The sequence below is a fragment of the Pteropus medius genome, unplaced genomic scaffold (assembly GCF_902729225.1).
Source record: "Pteropus medius unplaced genomic scaffold, Ma_sr-lr_union100, whole genome shotgun sequence".
Taxonomy (NCBI): Eukaryota; Metazoa; Chordata; class Mammalia; order Chiroptera; family Pteropodidae; genus Pteropus; species Pteropus medius.
The window spans coordinates 4,947,689-4,968,793 of NW_024346667.1; the positions used below are offsets into that span (position 1 = coordinate 4,947,689).

The 21,105-nt window shown below is 36.4% G+C and overlaps 1 protein-coding gene and 1 pseudogene across 1 annotated transcript in view; one reads left to right on the plus strand and one right to left on the minus strand.

Moving 5' to 3' along the window:
• Nucleotides 1-21,105, plus strand: part of DCHS2 (dachsous cadherin-related 2) — a 177,609-nt gene that overhangs the window by 63,670 nt on the left and 92,834 nt on the right. The window lies entirely within an intron of this gene.
• LOC120613556 (uncharacterized) lies at nt 16,590-16,708 on the minus strand (annotated as a pseudogene).

Below are 21,105 nucleotides of genomic sequence, written 5' to 3' on the forward strand. Positions count from 1 at the left end.
ATGAATTACAGATTTGTCTCTTATGAAAGTATTTCATGCTCACTTCGGCAGCATATATACTAAAATTGGAAAGTTTTTCCTCAAGAATTATTAACCTTCTTGGGTAGAGTTTTAATGCTAGTCTTAATTAAATTTGTTCATTAAATGTAGCTCAGGCACCATCATAATATTTCAATTGACGTAATCACTGGGCAGCAAAGGAAATATTACTAATGTGATTTTAAAATGATCTGGCTGAATATATTCCACACATGAGAGACCTGTTTTAAATTTGCATTTGCACTACCAAAACCCTGGAATTTAGGTTTTTGAGAAGTTAATCTTAAGGTGATACCAGCGTTAACTTTCTCATTTTTAAACTTGCTTTCCAAAGTTAATTCCATATCAGATACATGTAGAGATAAAAGATACTGTTGAGCAGAATTCCAGGGACATGACACAGGTGGTCTGAGGGTGGGAGAAAGACTATACTTGGGGTGGGTGTGGGGAGCAGCAGGCAGGGTTCAATTTCAGAAACTCTAGCTTTTGGCAGGAGATGGGGGAGGGAGGGGTCAGGAAAGATGGACAGCGTGGAGACAGGCTTTTGTCCTGTCCCCCCACCAGAAGGTGATTCCCTTGGGACTGCCGCTGTGGCGCTTGCAGTTAAGCAGGGTTTGCAAGCATTGGCATAGGGGCCTTTTTCCAGATCCTGGAGAAAGGAAGCACTTTACAAAAGACCAGGAAGAAGGAGACTGGAATTTGTGTGGAGGATTTCACTGATGTAGCAGGGGATCATCAGAGCGTGTGCTCTTAGCATCTGATGGAAAGCTCCCAGGACTTTTCTCCTGTGGTGGACTGAGTGACATGGTCTAAAGCATGTGGAAGGGCAGAGCACTACTGGGAGTTTTTAAGTTCCTAACTGCTTATCAACAAGAAGAGAAAGGTTTTCTAAGTATATTCAGTTTGGAATGTCTGCTTGGATGAGGTCTCTGCTAGAGTTATTTGTAGTTGAGTTACCACATAACTGCTTCACCACACACCTGCAGAGCCTCTGAGTTTTTGCTCCTGGTGAAGCAGATTGAGGTTGAGATAACAAAAGAGAAAAACATAGTAGCTTTCTTGCAGCAAATTAACAGAGACCAGATATGAGACTCTTGTTGGACCATAAATTAAGATAGATATGACTCAGCCTCTTTAAGTCAGGTTAGTAATAAATGAGAAAGTTCTCATGATGGGGAAGGAGGAACGAGCCCTCTATTCCAAGAAGAAGACTCTTCAGGTCCAGAATTTGGGCCTATGAGTGTGTACCCTGTCCTCCTCCACATTATAACAAAGGGGATTTCTCTGACCACTTATTCTCTGGCTCATGGCAGACCCCAATATGTGTGAGACAGCCTCAGGACTGCTTGTGACATGGGGAGTGTGGGCATCTCCATATTTCTGGGAGTGTTTGGTATCCAGCTGCTTTCATAAAGGAAAGGATTAGCGGAGCCGGCATCTTTCTTCTCTGGTGAGGGATGCAGACCCTGGAAGAGGGCAAGATTGGAACCTGATGCTGACTGCTTCCTTTCCAAGACAGACACTTAGATCCTAGCTCCAAAATTTGTTAGAGCAAACTTTGGTGTATGCAGTCATGTGCAGTTGGGAAATTGGTCATGTCGCCCAACACAATAGCAAAAGAAGAAAGGAAGGTGGGATCTGTGCTGCGAGTCAGAAGAGATTCACTTGCCACAAGCGAATATAACACATGACCCCTCTGAGAGAAAACTGCGTAATAGATTTGTCAGGAGTCCAAAAAGTTTTCCTGGAGTGAGATGTAATGAGCTGACGGTATTTAGTCATTTACATTCCTGTGTGGGGTTGACTTTCACAAGAACATTAAGGGCTATCATTTGCACTTCCGGCCACAACAGAGTAATCCTCCCACCATAAACAGCTCTAAAATCAGACAGAATATATGAGATAACTGTTTTCAGGTCTTAGATAATAGGCAGAGTAGGACTGAGATTCTTGAGCAAATAGAAACACGTGAGATAAGGCATTTGTTTGCCCTGGCTCTTGGATTCAAGACACCTCTCTAATTGTGGAAAAGTGAGGAGGAGTTAAGAGAAGCTTGCCGAATGAGAGTCAGCGATTGGGTTTTGGGGCTGCTAAAACTTTGTAGAGTGCTGGAGAGGAATAATTTGCTCAGAGGGGGACCCAAAAATCTGTATGGGTACGTAACCTAGACCTGTGGCCCAGGCCTGGGCTGCGTACGTGCAGGCCGGGACTCTGTGAGGTAGAGCAGAGAGCAAGAGAGGGTGACACAGAAACCCGAGGGTGACATCTGTGGGGGTGACACAGAAACCCGAGCCCATGTGGTGCTGGAGATGTTGGAGTTCCATCGCAGAGACGGGGAGACCTCGTTGAATGACTTGGGCATTCTTTCGAAAACACACAAAGGTCACACTTGAAGAATAAGAACTATGCCCTCAAGTAAGGGCCATACCTTAAGAAAAAAACACCAACTCTTAAAAGGAAGACAGTATAAAACAAGCTCTTTACAATGTGTCACACACAATACCCAGTGTACAATAAAAAATCTTTTGAAGCTTGTGAAGAAGCAGGAAAATGTGACCCAGAGAAATAGACCTCAAAATAGCCAGGAGGTTAGGTTTAGGAGACATGGACTTTAAAACAGCTATTATAAATATGTTCAAGGACTTAAAAGAAAAGGATGGTCCTAGTGAGGGAACATATGGGGATGTCAGCAAAAAGAAAATAGAAACTATAAAAGTGATCTAAATGGCAACTATAGAAATGAAAAGAACAATATCTGAAATTAGTCCAATCTAAAGAATGGAAAGAAAAGTATTTTTTAAAAAATGAACAGAGCCTCAGTGATGTCTGGGACGATATAATCTATTATTCCCATAATTGGAGTCTCTGAGGGAGAAGAGAGTAAATGGAGCATCACAAAATATATATATTTGAAGAAATAGGGCTAAAAATTCCCCAGATTTAGAGAGAAACATTAATGTACATATCTAAGAACAACAGCAACAAATCCAAAGCAAGGTAAATAGAAAGTGAAATCCACTTAGAGATATCATCATTAAACTGCCCCAAACTAAAGATAAGGAGAATATCATGAAAATGGCCAGAACGGGGAAGTATAATAGTGAAAACGTATTATACACTAGGAGACAATGGGTTAAAAGATAAACTATACAGATAGTAAACATCAGAAAGCTGGCATAGCTTTATCTTTTAAGATGAAGTAGACAAAAATTATCACCACAGACCAAGGAGGATATTTCATGACATTTCAATGATAAAAGGACAATTAATCACGAAGACATAATCATCCTAAATGCCCGTGCATCTAATAACAGAGTTGCAAAATACCTGAGGCAAAATCTGACAGAACTAAAAGGAGAAATAATAAAATACACAAGTTGGAGATTTTAGCAGCCCTTCTGAGTAATTGATAGATTAAATAGACCCCCAAAACATAAAGATTTACATAGTTGGCACTTACAGAACCTATGTCCGGCAACTGCAGAACATGCATTGTTTTAAGTATGCATGAAATGTTCAATGTCATAGATTATATACTGGGCCATAAAAAAAGTCTCGACACATTTAAGAGATTGAAATCTTAGAAGAGACTGTGTTCTCTGACCACAATGAAATTAAGTTAGAAATCAATAACAATAGGATTTTTAGGGGGGGAAAAAAACCGATATTTGAACATTAAATAATATGCTTCTAAATTCACAAGTCCATGAAGAAGTTGAAAAGGAAATTAGAAAATATTTTTAACTAAATGATAATAAAAATACAACATTAAAATTTGTGGGATGCAGTTAAAGCAGTTATTAGAGGGAAATGTTTTATTTTACATACTTGGAAATGTAAGATAGAGCAAAGTAGTAAACATAGATATTAGAGAAAATTACCATGCGAAAATTTCTTTTATAAGATTAATAAAATTAATTAGCCCCTAACAAGAATAATCAAAGAAAAAAGAGAAAAAATGAATTATCATTAAAAGAATGAAAGTGAGGATATTACTGCAGAATCTATATATGTTTTCATAATATCAAAAGATATTATGAAAAACTTTGTCAAGAAATTCGGTAACATACGAAAAGGACAAATAACCAACTTACAAAACTGACACAAAACGAAGTGAAAAATCTCAGAAGCTCTATGTCTATTTAAGAAATAGCATGTGTAATAACTACCCACTCCTCACCAGAATGAAAAAGCTTCAGGCTCAGATGGTGTTATGGGTGAATTTTATCAGTCATACAGGAAACAATTAATACCAATTTCACATAAACTCAGAAAATTGAGGTTAGAGGAATATTTTCCAACTCATGTTATGAGCCCAGGATAACCCCGAGTTTAAAACCTAATCAAGACATTATAAGTAAACAAAGTTACAACCAGTATACTTCATGAACATAGATTTAAAAAATCCTGAACAAAACAGTAGAAAACCAAATCCAATGATATATGAAAAGGGTAATAAAAGCAAGTGGGGTTTATCCCAGAAATACAAGCTTGTTCACTATTTGAAAATCAATGTGAATCAGCCCCATTAACAGAAAAAAAAAAAAGAAAAACTCTATATGATCATCTCAATAAATATAGAAAGCACATTTGATAAAATTTGACACTTGTTAAAGATTAAAAGAAAAACTGCTGTTAACAAACTGGAAATAGAACTCAATAAAGGGCATCTATAAAAAAAGTTATAGGTATCTCTATGCTTAATGATGGGAGACTGAGTGCTTTTCTCTTAAGATCAGGAGAAATGCAAGAATGCTTATTTCCATCACTTCTATTCAATATTGTACTGTGAAGGTCTTTACTAGAATAGTAAGGCAAAAAAAAGAAATAAAGACAAAAGGTTGGAAAGGATAAAATAAAACAGTCTTTATTCATAGATTACATTATTGTTTATGTAGAAAACTCTAATAAATTACAATAACTTACTAGTAAGTGGATTTAGCAAGATCACAGGATACAAGCTATAGATACAAAAGAAACCTTTTCCTATATATTCACAATAAAAATAGTAAATGAAAATTTTAAAACTCAATTTTTAAATAGTATAAAAAATCATATACATAGGAATAAATTTAATAAAAGATGTGTAGGACATTTGAAAACTATAAAACTTTGCTGAGAGAAAATAGAGCTCTAAATAATTACACATATAATGTTCATAGACTAGTATACTTAATACTTTTAATATGTGACTTCTTCCCAAACTGATCTATAGTTTTATCAGAGTCCCAATCAACATTCCAACAGGCTTATTTGACAAAAGTTGCAAGTCGATTCTAAAATCTGTATTTGATAATATATAGGATCTGGAATAGCCAAACATTTTTAGGAAAAAAAAAAAGTTTGAGAGACTTACTTTAACTGATTCAAGACTTAGTATAAAGCTATAAAAATTGAGAGAGTGCAGCATTGGCATAAAGAAAAGTAAATTAGTGGAACAGAAGTAGAGTCCAGAAAGAGATGCTCATAATTGATTTTCAGCAGAGATATCAGGGCAATTAAATGGTGAAAAGAAAGTCTTTTAAGTAAATCATTGCGGAATGATTGGATATGTGTAAGGGGGGAAACTTGTCCACAGTCTCACACCGTACACAAAAATTAATTTGAAATTGCTAATAGACCAAAATGTAAAAGCTAAAACTTTCAAACTTCTAGAAGGAAACACAGGAGAATATCTTGCACTTCTGAGGTAGGAAAAGATTGTGTGGAGAGGACTCAAAAAAGCCCAAACCATAAAAGAAAAAAAAAAAAAAAAACCACAAAAACTGGTAAAATTGAACTTCATAAAAAGTAAAAAGTTCTGCTCATCAAAAGACACCATTAAGAAAATGAAAAAGCAAAATGCATATTGGGAGAGTGTATTTGCTATCTTGCCATATTAATAATAAAATACCAAATAAGTCTATAAAAAAGTCAAAATAGTTGAACAGACACCTCACCGAAAAATATAGGAATGTCCAATAAACCTATGAAAAGTGTTCAACGTCATTAATTATTAAGAAAGTAAAAATTAAAGTTATCCTGATATACTTTACATTCACTAGAATGGATAAAATTAAAAAGTCTGATAACATCAGTCTAGATTAGGATATGGAGCAGTTGGAACTCTCACACGTTGCTGGTAAAATATTTTGAGAGAAGTGTTTGATTGCTTCTTAGGAAGTTAAATATACACTTACCCCATAACCCTGGAATTCTATGGCTAGATTTTTACCCAAGAAAAATGACAACATATGTCTACAAAAAACATGTATAAGAATGTTCATAGCAGCTTCATTCATAATAGCTCCAAACAAGATACAACACAGTTTTTCATGGTGAATGGAAAAATAAATTGTGCTATATAGATTTAATGTAATACCACCCAGCACTATAAATGAATGATCTTTTGAAACATGAAACACTGTGGATGAATTTAAAAAACCTAATGTTGAATGAAAGAAACCAGACACAAAAAAGCACATATGTAAGTTTATTTATGTGAAGATAATAAACTAACACAATTAATCTATGCTAATAGAAGTGAAAATGGTAGTTGCCTATGGGAGTGGAGAGTGAGTGGGTGAAGAAATGAGGAAAGTTTTTGGGGTGATCGTAATGCTCTATATTTTGACTTGTGTGCTGGTTGCTCAGATATTTATATGTATATCGTCTATCCATCTCTATCTCTACATATCTATGTCTATATCCATATCTATATTTTTATCTCTCTCAAAACTATGATCAATGCACATCACTGAATATAAATTTTACTGTAAAATAAAAATGAGGGAAAAAAGCTTAGGGTAAGAAAATAGACTTCATTTCATTTTCTGGAGCTGATCGCAGTCAGAAGTTGGGAGCCTGGAGGCGTGAGCAGAGAATGGCGGGGTGGGTGGAGGATAAAGGAAGAGGTGAAGGTGAGCATAACAGAGCAGCGGGGAGAGGGAGAGTTTCAAATCTATCATGAGGGTATTTAGGGAATTCTGTTTGTGTGAAGCAGTGTGAAGACTCTCCTCATCTCTTCAAGAAAACAGAAACACTCTATTGTTCTTGGTTTTTGGAGTAGATTTGTGTTGCTTTTGAAAGTGTCATCATACTAAGACTGGGCATAAGAGGAGTCAAGTTCATAAGGGTTTCAGGTAGCATGCCCAAGAGCATTCGGTTCTCTTGTTTGACCACCAAATAACACAATACTCTTACAGGATGGGGGTGGTCCTGGGGAATGTAGTACAAACTTCTGGTTTCCTGGATGAGAAGGTCCTTTGAAGGAAGTTCCGCAGGGGTCCTTAGAGCATCAGACAAGGGCTAGCCCTGACAGCCTGGTCATTTTATAGGTAAATATCACTCGTGTTTTATAAATGAAAAATTCTGGCGATTTCTTCAAGGGTTGCTTGTACAGAATGAACCCCCCTGTGGATTGATGCTCTCTTGCAACTTGTTCACAGCAATTTGGAATCGCTTCTCTATTTCTTTGTCCCCAAGGGGACTCCTAGGTTTCTCTAACTGTTGTGAAACATCTTGGAGCTATGAAACCTCGGCAGAACATTCTGGGCGCTGCTGGAGTTTACTTTGTTTACTGCTCAGCCCCTAAAGACCCACATTAATTATGGATTCAGCTTTGGTGTTTGAATACCTTTGCCACCAACTCCCTCTGCTGGCCTGGAATTTGCATCTTACTACTCAACCCTTTTCCCCATTTTGTATGATTTTTATCTCCTTGCGATATAAAGATAGCAACCCCAAACACAAATGAAATGTTTATTTATGAGTAAGCACAATAAAACTTAATTATTATTATTTCCAGTTCTCATTTTCCTGCCCACCTTTGTGTCTTTACCCATCAAAACTCCAACCCTTCTGTTGTCATACTGTGTGACTTAGTTCTTAACCCTTCGTCCCAAAACATCACAGTACAGCAATAAGGCATGTCTCAAATAATGTGGTTTTTTTTTTCCCCTAAATGCAGAGTACTTAAAAAATGTATTTCCACAAAATATTTCTAACTATTAACAGATTTGTGCTTACCCGGTTTTCAAGTTTTGGGGGGGGCAGATTTTAATGTTAAAACCTCGCGTGCCATCTGATTTGAAGGCAGGAATAAGAGCAAAGGGGGAAGGATGTGGAGGTAGAAGTTGAATTATTCTTAGCAGTTCTGGGAATGATACCATGTTTTAAAATCAATCCAGAATGGAAAATAGAAGTTGCTTTCAGGCATGACAGTCTAGCATTTACAGCTCAATTTCTGTTTCCAGTTCTCCCAGAAGACAGATATCATGAAATCTTTTATGAAACTCCAAATCTCCTCTTTAGATGATGTTTTGGAGGTATGGAAAAAAACCCACAAACACTGAGGATTTATGTCGATAAAGGGGAAAAATATGTCTGTTTCCTATTCTTGGACCTAGTGAGAAGGAGGTGGGAGTGGGGGGGTAGAGTCCTAAGAATTTGATCATATTGAAGGAAAAACTGTCCTTCTAAAGCCTCTGTCGGTGTTTTGCTCCCAAATGTATAGACCTGTACTAAGTCACCTCTATTAAGTAGAATAGCTTAATTTTTGAGTTTATGCACATCTAGACTCAGGCTTTAGGTTTGAGTAGGAATGGGGAATTTTTGAGTTTTTGAGTTTATGCACATCTAGACTCAGGCTTTAGGTTTGAGTAGGAATGGGGAATGAAACTTCTTATAGTATATTAATATGACTTTAGTGATTGAGGCTGGCAGTCAGTTTGGGGTGAAAGGGCCCTACTTGGGAGCTTACTGGAATGAGAATGTCTGAGAGTGACACTGTCATGGAGACAGCCTTCTAAGGATTGGCATCCAGTAACACTTTCCAAACATCATTCAAGAACTTTGCAAGTTATTCCATGTGATAAGCACATTATTTGAGACATGCTCTGTTGCTAAGCCCCACAGTGATGTATTGGGGCATGGTGGCGGAGAACTGCTGAACTCAACCTGACGACAGAAGCCCTGGAGTTGTGTTGGGTAAAGACCGGAAAGTAGGCAGGAAACTGAGAACTGGCAATAACTATAACTAAATTTTATTGAGTGTTTATTACATACCAGGCATTGGGCACTTTCTATACATTATTTCATTGAATCTTCACTCCAGGAAGTGGCTATTATTCTTATTCGACGACATTAGTAAATGTACCAAGGATTTAAATTCCTATTTTGTGCCTCTATTTGTACAGGGCATAGAGAAAATTTACCATATATAATTCTTTTATTTTTGTTTTAAAGGAAATTAAAATCAAACCAACAAATATTCATTGATCATAGTATTAGGCCTCGTGGGGACATAGATTTTGGATTATTTACCCTTAAAACAGAAGGAGATCCTGCCATTTGTGGCAACATGGTTGAACCTCGAAGACATTATACTAAATGAAATAAGCCAGACATGAAAAGAAAAATACTGCATGATCTCACTTATCTGTGGAATCTAAAAAGTCAAATACGTAGCAGAGAGTACAGTGGTTACCAGGGGCAAGGAGGTGGGGAGACTTGGGGAGATGTTAGTCAAAGGGTACAAAGTTTCAGTTATGCAGGATGCATATATTCTAGAGATCTAATGTACAGCACAGTGACGATTGTTAATAATACTGTATTGTATACTGGAAATTTGCTTAGACGTTAGGTGCTCTCTCACACACAAAAGATACCTTAACTACATGAGGAGATGAATATGTTCATTAGGTTGACTGTCGTAATCATTTTACTATATATATATATATATATATATATGTACATATATATATATATATATAAAAACTTGTACACCTTATATATAGTTGTTATTTAAAAAGTAAAATTAAATTAAAAAAAGAGAGAAGGTAAGCATGTGTCAGATAGGACTCCCCACTCTTCCCAAAGCAAAATCAAAAGCCAAAGCATATCTACGTCTACACCTGTCCTCACCTCCTTTTCAGCCTCAGTCCTCGATCCACTCATCAACGTTTTCTTTTATATCTTCAAACTCTCCTCTTATCAGCTCTATTACTTCTACATAGTTTTACTTTATCCAGCTGAGAGATAAGCGGATATTCTGAGATGCTGTGCCAGGGTTCCATTATTCGTGTGTGTGTGAATGAGGGAGAAGGGAAAATTCCTGCTCAGCCCTTTCCTCGTCTCCTCATTTTGAGAAACTTTCACTGTGAAAGCAGCATACAGAATTTGTTGGGAAAGGTGAAACCTGGCTCTTAGGAAATGCCATTTTTAAAAGAAGACCCCTCATAAAAAGTAAATGTTTTGTTTATCCTTGAGAATGACCCTTAGGCTTAAAGAGTGAGAGAAAGAGTTCTCTCTGATGAGGGGCGGCATTGTAGACAAAGCAGAGGATGCAGTATCGGGTTCGTCGCAGTGTTGTCACAGTTTGTCATGGGTGTGGTAAGAAGCTTAAGAGGTATAAGTGAACTGTTTTTATTTTATACTATGCATTATGTTATTTAAGTGGATCCCATATCCTAATTCAAGCCATTTTCAGGAATACAAATGGGCTTTCTTCTTGAATGTAGTACAGGTATCCTAGACCTCGACGGCTTTAATTTCAAACATTTGGCTTAATTTATGAAAGAAGTTAAGAATAGACATAGAGTAAATAACCAGTCATTCAGTCCTTAGCACAAATTATATGTGTGATGAAATAGGATTGAACAAATATGTAAGATACATTTGCCTAATTAATGTTCACTTAAGTAACTGTTTATGTCTTTTTGCTATTCCAACTTTTGTGGATCTTCCAATGTCATTAGAATATGGCACACGTTTGACTGCATGTTCTGCTTCATAGTGTGACGCCCTTGTCTACGCTTAGCTATTACTGCCTGCCTTGGGGCCTCCACCACTCCACACGGGCATGTGTTAGACAGTCACGGCTCTTAATTTTTGTTTGGCCTATAATTTCACCAAGGATTCTTTCCTCTTCTCTTAAGTTATTCAATTGCTACAAATTCCTTGAGGTCCTATTTAAAGAAATAATGGCAGAAAGATTTAAGATGTACAAATAACTCAATTAGGGAATAGTCAGTATTATAACAATGAAATAGATAAGTGCCTATGGGATTTTAGTGGAAAGAATGATTACTCAGCCGAATTCATCAAGGAGGGCTTCTTGGAAGAGGTTTCAATTGCATTGGGCTTTGTGTTCAAATAAGTGAATGAATTATGAGTAGGATTTGATTATATTGAACTGAAGGGGGTGAGAAATTCCATGCAGAGAGAACACCGGGAGACAAAGCCTAGGGCAAGGAGTGTGTGAAACAGTGGGTTATGTGTTTTGACAGGAACACAAGCATTAAAAGCTAAATAAGAGAAGATAAGTTATAAAGGTGGGTTAGGGACACCATGGAAACTGTGAATGCGAAGTGTCGCCACTGGGGACTCAATCAACTCTGTTCCCTTCCTGAGTTCAGAGCCAATTAAAAGGTCTCAGGAGTCAACAAATTGGAATTATAATGTCATCATTATTACCATTAAAGCCAATTAGAGAATATTCTTTCAGACCAGCGGCCAAGTGGGCTTGTAAATTAGACAGAATTACCAAACCGGCATGGAAGGCATTGGGCAACTGAAGGCCTCCCTTGCAGGGAAAGATCTCTAACCATATGGTCTCTAACCATATGTTTAGAGTGATCCTCTGGCCTCTTCTGGACTAAAAACATCTCCTAACTTAGCATTCCTTGGTCAGTTATTAATCACATAGCTGTTACGGTTATAACATCCATTTTTGTAGGATGCTATTTAAGTTAATGTATTTTGTACTCCACCTAATTAAAAAAATATGAAACTAACAAAACTATATGAAATTCAGAAAGACGAAAATAAAGGGAAAATGGTACAAAAGAAAAGTGAAGTGGCATAGTAAGATGGTGCTAGGAAGAATTTAATATGTGGAAGTAGAGTCTGCAAGATCATGCACGTGTATTAAAGAAGGTACAATTCGCCAGAGTGACAAGATTCATGTAGTCTCCGAGTTAGAAGCATTTCAGCTGCTCAAGAGAAGAAGTATCAACTTTCCTGGAACTAAAGCCTGGGAGTATTTTTTCCCTGCAGGTCTTTATAAAGGGAACACTGAAATGTAATGGGATTTCCCCTAAAGAGTTCACTTACGATAAATATAGTTCTGTAAGTGTTGAGGGGGGGCAGGGAGGCAAAGCAGTGTAGCCCATGTTTCCATTAGATCTGCGTTTACTGCCTTCTCTTTTCCCTTGAGAAAGCAAAACTGCTAAGTGGAGTCTCGGTTTTCAAACCTTAACGTTTGCCAATTGTGACTACGTTGCTTTTTCAGGTGCGAAAATTATGGTTAACTATATTTCCACACGTCAGAGCCCATATTGGAACTCACAGCCTGAAGTTATGCTGTGGACTTGATCACAGGACATCACTTTTAAAATTCTTAATCTTTTAGCAGGAAATGACATGGGACATCTCTTGCAGAGTTCTTAATCTTTTCAGTAAACCTAGTTAAGTTTTCTTCCCTCCTATTTTTAGGGAAAAGGCCCTCTCCCTCAAATCTTGATAATTGCCCTGAAACTAGTGACTCAGATCTTCTGGCTATTGATAAGGGTCATGGGCCCATTGTTAACAGAAATAGTGTTAGGCCAGGCAGAGCCCTTAGAGTCTGAGAGGGGAGGGGACTTAGTCTAAAGGTCTTTTTCACTCTTTAAGAAATATATTAACCAAGCCTGTTTCCCTTTACTGACTTAATAAGCAAATCAATAATAGAAATTAATATATATGTGATTTAAATAACAAGTTTGTATCTTCTTTTCCTTGTCTAGGGACTGAGGTGGCACTTCTGACTGAGACAGAAAGGGAAAGAGCTCCATGAAACCCTTGTAGGCAGGGACTATGACCCTTCTCAGCAGGAAGCAGATACAGAAGAGACCTCCCATTCCTCAACATCCATACTAAAAATAAGGGGGTTCGTGGCTCTTAGGAAAGAATTAGGCAGGAAAGTTAGGGGGTTTCAGGTCTGCCTGCAAAGATACTGAGGTCATCCTTTCCTAGAAAAGGTTCGCTCTAATCCACCCACAATTAAGCAAACCAGAAGGCATTTTTAGGCTAAAAGTAACTTCCACAAAGACACAAGTAAGCAGAGAATTAGGTGCCAGTTTATGTCAATCACTCGCACCTACTCAGTGAACACCCCAACGACCTTCAACTCACCTGAGCCTCATTATACCATCATTATAGTATGATGCATATGCCCAGAAATTTATTATAACAGACTGAATTCTGGGAACAAACATGCGCAGAAAGCAAATGATGAACCATTGGGTCCTGTCAATCTTAGTTGTTAATTAAGGAAGCCCACTCCAAGTAACCACCCACAGCAAATGGGGATAAAAACTACAAAGGCTTTGTTACCAGGTCTTTTGAGCCACACTTCTCTTGCTCAGGCCGCTTCCATGTCTGGAAGTGGACTTTCTCTTCTAATGAAGCTTTTCTTTTCTGCTGTACTTCAGTGTCTTGCTCGATTCCTTGTTCGAGACATCAAGAACCTGGACAATGTGCTGGGAGAGGACCCCCACTCTCCGGTAACAGACTTAACCTCACTTGGTCTTCCACTATTCATCTTTTCACTAGGATTTTTCAAACTCATGCCCCTGCTCCCCTCCCCACCCCTTGATTTTAGAGTGCACCTGTTTGTGTTTATCTGTGGGAGTATGCCTTTCCACTGGGAAGACCCCTGGGCATAAATTTAGGGTATCTCTTTGTTTTACACAACATACACAGGAGAAATACAACTAAAAGATAAAAGTCACATGGTTCTAATTTATGATATTCATTCCCAAAAGAGAATGAGATGCTTAAACATAAATCCTTTTTTAAAAAAATTCAAAAACCAGCTGCCCTTTCTAGACTTTGCAGGCCTTTCAGGGTGTCCTTTGTGGGTGAAGTGGGGAGAGGGTGGCCTTTAAAAATCACACAATATGGAAGATTAGATATATATAAAATCACACAATATGGAAGATTATATATATATATAATAATACAGAATACATAATAGATTATCAAAAGAACCAGACTCCATAGAAAACACTACTTATAAAAACATATCATTTAAAAAGTGCATGTTTGCCATGAGTGCATCCCAAGAGAGAACACCTGTTAGGAGTTTGGGGTATATTCTTCAGATCTTTGTTTTCTCTGGAAATAGTAACATTTATGTAACTCTGCACGATAATCTTCTATCTTGAGTTAGGAAACTGGTTAAAAGGAAATGAGCCTTGCCTTTCAGTGACCCAGTGGGGCCACGTGGTCCATTGCCGTCATCGCCTATTGTTCACGTTGAAGGAGGACAGGTGTGTGGGTGCTGGCAGAGAAAATCATATCTGATTTTCTTCCTCTGCTGGGGAACACACAGGTGGAGCCCCAAAACATGTAGAGTCACCTTTGTGTTCTAGATTCTTGCACACATATGGTGGCTAGAGGGTTGTGAAGTCAGGTGTGGGGCTGCTAGCCTAGCTGTCCATTTTCCTTGGCTTCCGGACTGGGCTGCAGTCCTGTTTGCATGTGGCCCCTCTTTTGAAGAGGTGTTCCTTTACCTCAGTCTGTCAGTCTTTTGAACTCTTCTTCTGTTCTTCGGCACCTTATCTCCTTGCAAACCCAGCCCGAGGAATTCTCTGATCTGCCCTTGAAGAAGGGATGAATTGCCTCTGAAGAAGGGATGAATCTAGTCCTGAGGTGGAGGTGAGGGAGAAGGCTTTCATTTGGTCTGGACAGCTGTGGAATACCCAAGAGGGGTGTTCAGACATCTCTCACGGTGGGAGTTCATCCCTCCCTCGCCTACCTACCACAGTATCCTTGCATCTCCAGGATCATTAGAAAAGCCATTCTCTTCCTTTATTCTGTGATGCCCTAGACTCAAAAGCAGTAGGACCATTGCACCACATGGTATCATTTCTTTAATTCAAAAGTGGGACCTTACTGGATCTATAAATTTTTACAACTTTTACTCTTAATATATTTTATTTATTTTTCTATGTGTGTATATGCGGATCTGCTTTATTCTTTTTAATAAATGCATGCTATTCCACTGTGTAGCTTTGAAATTAACCAACTCCATTTTTTTGATGGACTTCTTGTATCGTTTTCAATTTTTTACTGTAAATTGGGTATATCTTCAATATTCACTGGGCGTGATAGCATTTTTTATTTTTCCCAATCATTTTTTATTTTCCCAAGGTAAAAATAATATTAAACAATAATAAAAAAATATTGGATCAGAGCTTATTTAATTATTTTCGAAGTCGAGTATTTTTGTAGATGTTCATTGGCCTGTATTTAACTCACTTGATCTTTCGGCATCATTCTGTAACTTCTACTTCTAAGGTAAGGGACATAGTCTAATAACTATTTCGCTAGACATTTTTTTCTTGTGGAGAAAGTTTAGAAGAGTAACTCAGGTTTTTGACTTGAGTCACAGAGTAGATGGAGATACCATTTGATTGGAAAAGACTGAGAGAGAAGTGACTTCGGGTAGTGGATGGAAAGAAATTGAAATTTCTATTTTGGACATGTTGAATGTGAGATGCCATGAACCATGACTAGTGGGCTGATCATGGAGGTACTGCCATATGTGAGTCTGGAACACAAGGAAAGGGTTCATGCTAGAGATATGAAATTGGAGTTGTCTTAATAGGAGAAATTTAGTCATGAGACTGGATGAGATCACCAAAGCAAGGATTCCAGAAAGAGAAAAGGAGACAGCTTAAAAATACTGATGTTTATGTATATGAGGCGTATTTAAAAATAAATTGCATTGTGAGATCCTTGAAGTAGGAAGAAATAATAGAAATAGGGCATCAGCTTTTATAATCCATTTCTTCTGTCAAATCTCCTATAAGGCTCATACTGGCCAAAGAATTTATGTCTGAGCTTCAGAAAAATAAAATCTTGGAGGAAATGTTTAGTTAAGACCCTGTTACGAATTTGACATTTAGAGATTTATGATATTAGACATTGTGAATATCTCTGATAATCATATAGTGTTTATAATACAAGTTCATTTTTGGATACACAAAAGGTTTTTGATCATGTAAGTCTTTGTGTTTCCAGATACCTGTAAGAATGCTATGAAAACATTTAATTAAAGATTGATTTGTTTTTGAAAGACCACATTTTATTAGTTTGGTGATGAAGAGTAGTACAAAGTAGCTGTAAATGATGGTTGTCTTGAACAGTTAAGGGAGTTATATTGTGATATTGTTTGTGAAAATAATACAGAATACAAATTAGATGATCAGAAGAACCAGAGCTAATAGAATTTTACTCTTATTACTCTAACACTATTAATGTCAATAATAAATGATTAGAAAGAGACTGAAACTCATGCAGTTATAATTTCTAAAATGACATCATTGTTTTTCATGTGTAACTGAAAGTTAAAGATGATGTGAGTATATTTTAGGCTGCTGTGTATGTGTGTTTGTGTATGAATTACTTATCATATTAAAGTGAATTGATTTTTTTTTTTTTTTTTTAAGGCAAGGCAACTCTTGGTTGACCTCGCAGACTGCAAGGACCTTGTCAGCTTACAATTCCTTATTTTTTATTTTTTATGCCTATAGCACCTGGTCTTCCTAGGTGGTCTCCCATCCAAGTACTAACCAGGCCCAACCCTACTTAGCTTCTGAGATTAGACTGGATCTGGCTTGTTCAAGGTGGCATGGCCGTAGACAAAAGTGAATTGATTTTTGAATCAATTGAGTCAGCCGGTTTACTTAAAATTGCTACCAGAATTTCTATCTGTTCTTTTGCCATAGATTATTAAGAATATCGGCAGTCTAAAATACTTAAATCAAAGACAAGCATGATTTTTAAAGTACCAATGGATCAGCTACTGGCAACCTAATTTTTATACCATAAATATCAGTTAATTATTCTTTTAAAGATGGCTCTCTTACCTGGGAAGGAAGATTTGACCTCATCGAAACAGAGCCATTGGTGGAGAAGCACTGGAAGAGCTTCATGGGCTGTGGGGTGGGTGACTCGGTTCCTCTAACTTTAACATCCTTTGATCCCTTTTAGTAAAGGTACATTGGAGGGTTTTGGGGGGTTTAGTTTTGTTTGATTTGAGTGTTTGTGTATTTGTATGTGTTTAATTATAGGGTCATGGGATCTTCATAAAAGAGTCCTCCTCTCCCTTCTCCTCCTCCTCCTCCGCCCTCTTTGAGTTTAGCTTTCCTATAGAAATAGAATATGGAGGCAGCAATGAATGGAGAATAAACTCGCCTCTAAATCCAACTCAAATACAGTATCTCAAAAGAGCCCCTGATACACATTAGACTGGAGTCACTTCAATATGACAAATATTTATATCATCCAGTTTTCAAATCTATAAAATGGTAATAAGAATTCTTTCCTCGAATAACTAAAAATTTTAAGTCAAATGAAAATACATTTCTAGGTATTTTACTCTTTTTGATTTAATTGTGAATAGGATTGTTTTCTTAATATCTCCTTCTGATAGTCTGATAGTTCATTATTATTTATAGAAATGCATATAATTTTTGTATATTGATTTTGTATCTTGAAACTTTACTGTATTTGTTGATTAGTTCTAATAGTTTTTTCTGTGGAGTCTTTAGTGTTTTCTACATATAGTATCATGCTATCTGCAGTTAGAGACAGCTTTGTTTCTTTCTGATTTTGATGCTTTTTATTTCTTTTTTTTCTTAAATGCTCTGTCTTGAACTTTCAATACTATGTTAGATAAAAGTGTGGAGTAGGCATCCTTGTCTCATTCCTGATCTTAGAAAAAAGCTTTCAGCTTTTCATCATTTAGTTCGATGTTTGCTGACGGCTTGATATATATGACTTTTGTTGAGGTACATTCCCTATACGCCTATGTTGTTGAGAGTTTTTACGATAAATGAATGTTGAATTTTGTCAAATGCTTTTTTCTGCATCTACTGAGATGATCATATGATTTTTATCCTTTGTTCTGTTAATGTCACATTGATTGATTAGTGGATGATTAGTGAGTGGTTCACATCCTTGTATCCCAGGAATAAATCCCACTTCATCATGATAGTATCATCTTTTTAATGAATTGTTGAATTTGGTTTGCTAACATTTTGTTGAGGACTTTTGCATCTGTGTTCATAAGGGATATTGTAATATGATGTGTAATATTCTTATAGTGTCCTTGCCTGGTTTTGGAATCAGGATAATGCTGGTCTCATAAAATGAGTTTGGAAGTGTTCCCATCTCTGGCTTATTTCTTTTTAATTTTTATTTTATTTGTTGGATATTTTTTGTATAAATGGGATATTTTATATAGTTGCCTTTCTTTTTTATTAGACATGTGTCTTAAAATATCTAGTTTTCATGGTGACATCAAATTCTTCTCTTATGGATGAATTACATAAAATTCACTTAACTCTTAGTGTTGGACATTTGGTTTCTTGAATAAATAATGATATATTATGTATATGTTTTTCATACGAATAGCTGTCTACATATATTCCTAGAAATATGCTAATTGGGTCAAAAGGGATGCATGCGTTTTTAGGTTTGGGAGAATGTTTACCATTTGTATATAGTAAAAGCAAAGTTATTTTTCAGATAGACTTTAAAAATGAATGCATATTTATTTCATCCTTGCCATCACTTAATATGTTATTTAATGGTTGCCAACTTACTATTATTTTAATAGTTCCCAAATTGCTATTTATTTAATGGTCGCCAATTATTTTAATGGTTGCTAATTTCAATGGTTGCCAATATTTGAAAAATATTATTTCTTTTTTCAATTATTTGATTACTAGTGAAGTCAAATATCTTAAATATATTTATTCTTCTATGAATTGTTTATATCCTTTGCTTGTTTTTCTTTTGTGTTACAAAATCAATATATTTTTATTTTTAAAGACCTATGTTCATATTAAGAACATTAACTTTTTTTATATGTGTTGTAGATATCATACCTAATTTGCCTTTAAATATTTTTGTATATGGTGTTTTTGACATAGTAGAGTTTTAAATAATTATGCAGTCATTGTATTAATTTTTTTCTTTGTGATTCTTGTTCATCTGTTTTAGTTTTGTAATTCCTTTTTGCTTTGAAATTTCTTTTCAATATAAGAATCAGCCAATTATTCCTATATATATTCGTTGTGCTGTAAATAATTTTATTATTTATATTTAGCATGTCGCGTAGAACTTATTTTGGTGTGAGGTTAATATCAAACTTGATTTTTTCTTCAAATACTCTGCCAATTTTTTCTAGCAATTTATGTGGATAAATCCACATTTCTCAATGGGTTATGATGTTTCCTTTGTAATATACAAAAAATTTAGATTTGCCAGCATCTGTTTCAGGTCTTGCTTTTTGTGTTCAATCTGCCTACCAATTCTATTTTTAGATTATACTGTTTTAATTGTTTATTTTGTAATACCACATAAGACAAGTTACCTCCTTATCCCCACCCATTGGTCTCCTTCGCAAAATTTCCTTTGGCTGCTGCTTTTTTTGGAGATGGTGGGGCAATACATAGTAGGATTATTTGTGTCCTAATCCCATTCTCCAATTAAAGCAATAAAAACATGTTATCAGAACAGTAACTTTTTTTTTTACTGTTACTTGAGAGTATATAATCAATTTATTTGCCTAACAGTTCTATCAGTTTCTCTGAAATTATATTTTAAAAGGTGAAAATAAAAGTTTTTTTTCCCAATTTCTGAATAGTTCCACATGCCCTAAGACAACTTTTCCCCCCTTTTCTTTTGCCAGTTCTCTGATGATATAGCTTGGTTAATAGGTGTGTTTTAGGAATAAAAAAATTATTAGTCAATGAGTGTTTAATGGGTGTTTTGAAATATCTTGTTCTTTTGTTGTTGTTTAGTTTTTATTTCACAATCATAAACTTGACTCTATAATCCAGCAAGACTTGGAGGAGGATAAGGAAAATATAGAACTCAAACAAGTGTAGCAAGAGCTCAAAGATTACAGGATATTGCAAGCAGACAAGGCTGAGGGGTGTTCTCCTGAGGTACAGAAGGAATGGTCTGATGGTTAAGATAAAATGCAAGTCAGATTTATTAGAGTTGTCCACAGTGGGCAATGTCCACGATGGGCCATGAGTGTGGATTGAAATGAGAAATGGTCCAATGACTGAGCTCTAGGGCGCTGTAGTATTCAAAGCCAGAAAACTGAAGGGAGTTAGTAAGCTGTAGGAGGCGGAGGAGTGTCAGAGTGTGGTGTCTGATGAAGTGTTTCAATGAGAAGAAGATGGTTAATTGTGTGAGATGTGGCTGAACGCTGTAGAAAATAAGGCCCCAGACTTGATTATTAGACTTAGTAAGATATAGGTCATTGGTAAACTTGCTAAAATTGTGTTCAGAGAGTGGCATACTTGCATATGGAGACCATCTATTAGGACAAGTTGGTCCCAATGCTAAATCCAGTTTCCACTGAAATATTTTAATCATGTTTTAGCTGCAGGATCACTGGTTGGCCAAGTGCTTCAAATGTAAAACTATTTTGTGATTTGTTTTTTTTCTTCTTTCTGTTTAAAGTTCTATGTGTAAGATTGTTGTATCAATAACTTTGTTTCTTCAAACAAACTGTTCTATGCTCATGGATATCACATATAATTTTGGAAATTATTGTAAGAAAAAATTAAAATGAATTATTTAATTTAAACTTTTATTTAAAGTGCAGACATTTTTTCTAGGACTTTTTTGTTTGGTCATTTTTTTTTTTTTGATTGGGCGCTGAGGCTTTTCTATACATGCCATTTAATTAAATGATATGACTGACAATATATCACCCTATCACTTTGGGTTAACTTTTGGGTTTTTGGGTGCTGATGTGATTGGCTGGGCAAGTGACCTCCAACAAAGCTGCCCAGTTATTGAAGATCAGACCTTCCAAAATGGGCCAGGGCAGTGGTGGTGGCGGGGCTATGCTCGTGAGGGGGACGCAGATAGATCCATTCCACTGTGGAACGTGCGAACATTTTTTCAAGAGTCAGTGTTCTCAATTTGTCTTCTGTCTCTATGACACGTTCATGTGGAGAAATCCTTATCCAGATGTTAAAGGAATATCTTTCATTTAACACTTAAAGAAGT